We start from the raw sequence: 6,000 nt of genomic DNA on the forward strand, positions 1-6,000 counted from the left end.
TGGAAATCTGACCCCATTCCCAATAGCTGGCTGCGATAAAGCGCCGAAAATCATAAAGCAACTCCCTGACACTTAATACTGGGTTATTATTAGAAAACTATTTTCTTGTGGGGAAAAAAAAAACTAACCAAAAAACATTTTCTTGTTCTGCTGCATGAAAAAAAGCAAATAACATCCCTTCTGCCTTTTAAAATTATTAATGCCTCGATATTGAGTTTATTTGTGGTGGAAGTAAGAAATACACGGGACAAATCTTCCCTAGGTGCAGGTGATATTGCTCTGTGGGCTTCAGTGTAGCTGTTCTCATTTATTCTAGGTCTGGACCTGGCAGGGAATTTTATTTTGCCTTTTTTTTTTTCCCCTCCAGAAACATAAGAGCTGCAGCAGCAACCCCACAAACATCCACTTTCTGTTATATTTTGCTTTCACATGAAATGGAATGTCTTGGGGGAGCACACAGGCATGCTAATGAGACAGGTTCAATGGAGATAGACACACCGAGCCAGCACCTTCGGCCCTGGTCTGGTTGCCCTGGGCCACCACGGCACGGCAAAGCGGCTGCTAGTTGCCCTAAGGGGGGCATGGGAGGATTTCCACTGCATCGGGATTCTTGCTTATGAACTTTCATTAACACCAGGTTAATTTCTAAGGACCCTGAAGAGTCAAAATGTCCTGCAATCATTCCAGGACTGCTACAAAGAGCCGGTTTTGTTTTAAAATAATAATAATAATTGTAATTATAATAAAATCTTGTTTGGATTCATGCAAGTGTATTTTGTTTGCATAGGAGACTATTGAATGCTGGACTCGTTTTAACTCAGCAAATACTGTAATATTAATGTATTCACTGAGTGGATTATGAAATTTATCTTGTAATTTGTTGCTGCTACTAGTTGTCATTTTTGATTCCAGCGAAAATGAAATGAGATTTAACTTCAAAAAGTTCTTCTTTATTATCTAATTAAATAAAGGTGGCAGATTAATTGACTAATTGGTGTTCATGTATAGATGGAGACATATGGAAAGGATTTAAGATTAGACATATGGAAAGGATTTCTAAGATCTGTAAGACTGTGAGCAGCATTTTATCAGATATTTTGTACACAACACGTGACCTGCACAAAATGCTGCATTCAGCATATCAGCCAGATTCATAAATGGGTACATCTGAAATTCAGCCTCATGGACATATTCACAATCAGCAAAGCTGCAGACTAGTAATTCCATTTTGGACACAAACTCGGTAAGGAGGAGGAATCTTAAATACATACTAAAATACCATATGAAATAGTGATTTGTTGGTTGGGTTTTTTTTTTAGGGACAGACTGTACCATTCATACTCACACTGACTTATATACAAATACTTGAAAAATACCCATTCAATAGGGTATCGACACAAAAGTGCCAGACTGGGAGTGAGATCTTAGTTGGCTGATTTTAATGGGTACACAGAGGGGTAGGGAGGGAAGGTGTGGGGATGTCAGCTGCTCCATTTCAGTACTAATTCACAGGGAAATGGTCCAGACAGCGGAACTCAACGCCACAATGTACATGCAGACTATGCACAGACCTAACAGATCTAACCACGCTCACAGCAAAAAGAGAAAGAGACCGAGTCAGACAAGCCTTGCAAGAGAAAAACAGTTACGTTCGGTTAGGTTAATGGGTTGCAATATCCCTGCCACATCTGCAATGGGTTTAGAGGATTTATACCTGTAGTGAAGCAAAAGATGACCGCATTGCATTATCTTCTTTCAAATAAATACAATATATTCTTGAAATACTGCTTTGGTCAAGTGCCTGGAATTCTTGCTCGACTCTAGCAAAGATTTTTGGCTGCAACTCAGCATTGTAAAGCCTATTTGGAAATTTTGATAGAGCATCTTGGTAAGAGAAAAAACGTGGAGCCTCTTATAACAAAAAAATAAATAAAAATAAGTAAAATAAATAAAAATTCTTAATGCTACCCTGAAAATGACACCTGAACTTGGGATTTGTCTAAATGCAGTAGTGGAATCTTAAAACTCTAAGCATTTATCAGCCAGAGAACTGTTCACATGGCCAAACCAGCAAAGCTGGCACTCTGTGTAATAGAAAAAGGGGAGTATTTTTTATCTCAAACACAGGTAGACAGTCAGCAGTGCCCCTACAGCCTATGGAGGCACTGGGTACAAAGGTGGGAAGAGGCTATATCCAGCTGTACTAAGGAGCAACCCGACTGATTTTTCAAACTTCCTGACATGAAACAGGAATTGCCTCCGTTCATCATCCTGGACCAGTCACAGCTCAATTCTTGCAACTCACATTGTTTCTTATACCTCATCCCAGTACCCATATGAAGTTTTGCATTGGCAAGATATTGAAAACAACTAATTTTTCAGTTTCTAGCCCTAATTATGTCTGCAAATAAGGAGTGATACATTACAGACATTGATTCAGTTTATCCTCTGGAATGTGGGGAACCCCAATATTCCAATTATACCTTCCCCTGTTTACTCAACGCAACTGTAATAGTAACTCTTTGTCAAAATATGCACAAGTACCCATAGTGCCAAAAATAATGAATAATGAATATGAAGATACTGATACTTTTCCTCAATTTACTTCTCTAGAAGCTGCAAAATCCCACAGCTCATCAAAGTTAAAAGCCTTACCTCTTCCTAATCCTAACCATAACCTTAACCCAGACCCAGACCCTGACTCGAAGAGGCCTGGGAACCCAGCACTGCCTGCAAATCAAAAAGAATAATTCCTTCACAGCTTGTCATACTTTGCTCTTGCTTTATCTCCAGGAACTTGCCACACTCATCTTGGCTGATATTGCCCTGCTTTTTCTAACTCACAGCGTAACTCGAGCTCAAAGCAGACAACTACATCAGGTTTGCCCCACAGAAACTGGAACATACCACTGCTTGTCATGCTTAACACTTCTCCTGACCCTAACCCTAACTCTAACCTAACTAAGCATGGGAATGGAATAAAGACAAACGGATTCTTCATGCTTTTTGTTCACCTATTGGCAAGCTGCAAAGGACCACAGCCACTCCTGCACTACAGCCACAGCCACTCCTGCACTACAGACCCTGCTTTTCCAAACCGGAACTTTAATCCTAACCTTAGGTAGGCATGGGAAACCTCTGACAGGCTCCAGCACAGACAGCAGGCAAAATACCAGGTTTCAAGCCAGGATGCCTAAAGCAGCGCTGATTGTGGCAAACATTTTGCTAAATGCATCTCAAAAGGTGTATTAAATAACTCACTATTCCACATTTGAGGAAATCTAAGAAAACAGGTATAATCTGGTCTCACAAAACCCCTGATTTTATGTAGTGAACAGTGCATGCCAATTTTCTTGTGGTTAGTAGGAATATAAAGATATAAAGATCTCGTATTATGCTGTGAGGGGCTGCAACAGTCAAAATACATACAAAATTACACTAGTAATACTGCTAATAATTTCTGCATACTACTTACAAAAGAAGTGAAGAGGAAAAAGGAAATACATGTTGGCAAATACTATTATTTTTGAAAGGTTATAACCCAGACTTCATGCTCATTTGTACGACAACCCCAAATTTCCCTATCAATCCTACACTTAAAACAAGAGATGTGAAAGATTGAATCAAGACTCAGCAACTTCAGAGAAATACTTTATATATTCAAATAAGCAGTAATAAGACCCTAGAGGATCTTAAAACTTGTTGACAGACCCATGTTTCCCCTTGTCCAGCAAGGCAACTCTCAGCTATGCCTCTGTGTGTGTTGTTTCCAAATGTGAGCTTTAACTGTTTCAGGTACCAATTTGTGTTTTCCTTATTTTCTGTCATGTGCATCAGTCGGTCCCTTCCTCTAACAAAGGAATCGCAAACTGTTGCAGAGGTGACTCGGCAGAAAGTAAATCTCAAAGGTAAGTTCATAGAAAATAATAGGAAAAACATTTGAAAAGCAAAACTCTGTCGCTTTTAATTGTGGCGTCTGATTTTGCAGATCTCTGTGTTTTCCTGCGATCCCACCCAGGTTGCCCATTCCCAATTTACAGGGCCCGCACGCCTCTCCATGCACCAGCTGCGGTAACTGAAAGTAATTATCACTCCAGACACAATAAGGTGTTAAAGGTAGCGGCGAGCATTTTGTGCAAAAAGAAAAAAATGAGGAAGAAGGGAACCTGATGAAAGGAGATTAGTGTCTGTTAGTCTTTTGGAGAGGGACGGGGGGAAGCAGAGAGGGGGAACGAAATAATAAATAACCTTTTTCCTTCGGGAAAACTGGCATATGTAGCAGACAATGAAATAAAAGTTTTCTTTGAAGAGTGAGATCCTTTTTGTATGAAGTAAGCGGTACCAAGTGAAATCACAGAGTTATGTTACAGTTGATGTATAACCGATCAAAAGAGTGACAGAATGGAGTTATGAGAACAGAGCCTGAGAAAAACAGAATTAAATCAAAACATACTTCTTGGAAAATAACCTACGGGAGCTGGGGAAGGGGAACAGCCACAGCTACAGAGCTTGTGGTGGCTGTATTTTAGGAGCAGCCTAACAGACCATTCCATACCTGTCCCCAGCTTCTTTCGTGGGGTGGGAGGGAAAGAGGAGAGACAGTGCGCGCGGGAGAGACGATCTTACTGGAAAAGTTGTCAGAGGCAAGGCAGGGAGGGTGTGAAGAGTACGAGTACGCTCCTAGAAGTGGCAGAGAGGTCGGATCCGTTCTGACTCTCAGTCTCTTTCCAGGGGATCTAATTTGCAGTGAAGCCCCTGGGACTCCTGTCACCGGCACTAGTAGGAATGAGATCACAGCCTGAGTATTTGTTCTACATTTACCAAGAAAAGTAGATTTTAGTACAGCAAAGGACTCACAGAAGGATCTCTGTGAATAACTAAGGTATGCGTATTCTGAGAAACGCTACTGTACAGAAGCTGTAGATGGAATGGATTTTTTGACATCTGTTATATTTTTGCAAGGAGTACAGGTTTATTTATACAGGTAACAGCTTTTTGTTCGGATCCCACTTGCAACGGTTCTTCCTCTGAATTAATTCCTCTGATGATTTACTATCCACCTAATTGCTAGTGCGGGTATTCCCTGACCTCTTCAGGAGTGGTCAGCTCTGATATGGGGCAATGTCCAGCAGCTACAGGTTAAACTGCTGATAATCCCTTTAGCACAACAGCACCTGGAATACACGCTATAACCCAGAATATTCCATCTCTGCAATGTACAAATTCACATTTTAACTATCTGCTAATTTATTTGATAAGTTGTAGGTGCAAATCAGGCTCCTTCTTACTAACTCACGTGTGTAAAAGTAGAATAAGACAGAAACCAACGTGAAGTACTTCCAAAGGAATTGCACCCAGCTCACCTGCTTTGTTAGGAACTTCCAATTCAACAGAGCTCAAATCAAAAAACATTTTATGGAGCATTCAAAGCAGGGACTGTTTTGTAGAGCTGTAAACTAACGTACATGTTTCCACATGGATTTTCTGGTTTTGAATAGCTCTGACTTCAAGCTACGCAAACCTTTCCACTTATCTTTTGTACTGGAGATTTCTGAATGCTGTAATTCCCTCCCCCCCTTTGGAAATGTGAGCAGATACAAATTCAATTGAATAGCTGTGATTTGGTTTGGGTTTTGTTCACAAAACTCTGCAAACCAAATGACACCCTTACTGGCAGAGCAAAAGAACCTTTCCAGTGCCCCTCACAAAACATCTTCCAGCCTCATGGAGCCAGAAATTTGCTCAGATGTTCCAATGGAAAAAGAAACACCCAAGGAAAACTGGAAAGCATCATCATGTACACCACAGCTGGCCTGCAGCATTGACTCCTGGTGTACTTTCCTTGACACATCTCCCTTGGTGGTAGAAGAAAGGTAGTGTCGACAGGTAACTAAGGCAAGGAGAGGTAAAGCGACTTTCTTCTGCTGTCTGACTTTTTTCTAGCTAGTTCCTTGATCAAACTAAGATGATATATTGGCCTAGAAGGCAGTCGGCTGGAAC

The 6,000-nt window shown here is 40.8% G+C and overlaps 1 long non-coding RNA gene across 1 annotated transcript in view; it reads right to left on the minus strand.

The window, feature by feature from the left end:
* Positions 1–4,714, minus strand: part of LOC130603210 (uncharacterized) — a 138,943-nt gene extending 134,229 nt beyond the window's left edge. Inside the window, exon 1 of the long non-coding RNA XR_008973097.1 lies at positions 4,627–4,714. This is a non-coding gene — a long non-coding RNA (uncharacterized LOC130603210). The remainder of the gene's footprint in view (positions 1–4,626) is intronic.
* Positions 4,715–6,000: the final 1,286 nt, after the last annotated feature.

This window comes from Pezoporus wallicus, unplaced genomic scaffold (assembly GCF_028554395.1).
Source record: "Pezoporus wallicus isolate ANWC-B61680 ecotype Strahan unplaced genomic scaffold, APGP_CSIRO_Pwel_v1 contig_3952, whole genome shotgun sequence".
In the NCBI taxonomy this organism is placed as follows: Eukaryota; Metazoa; Chordata; class Aves; order Psittaciformes; family Psittacidae; genus Pezoporus; species Pezoporus wallicus.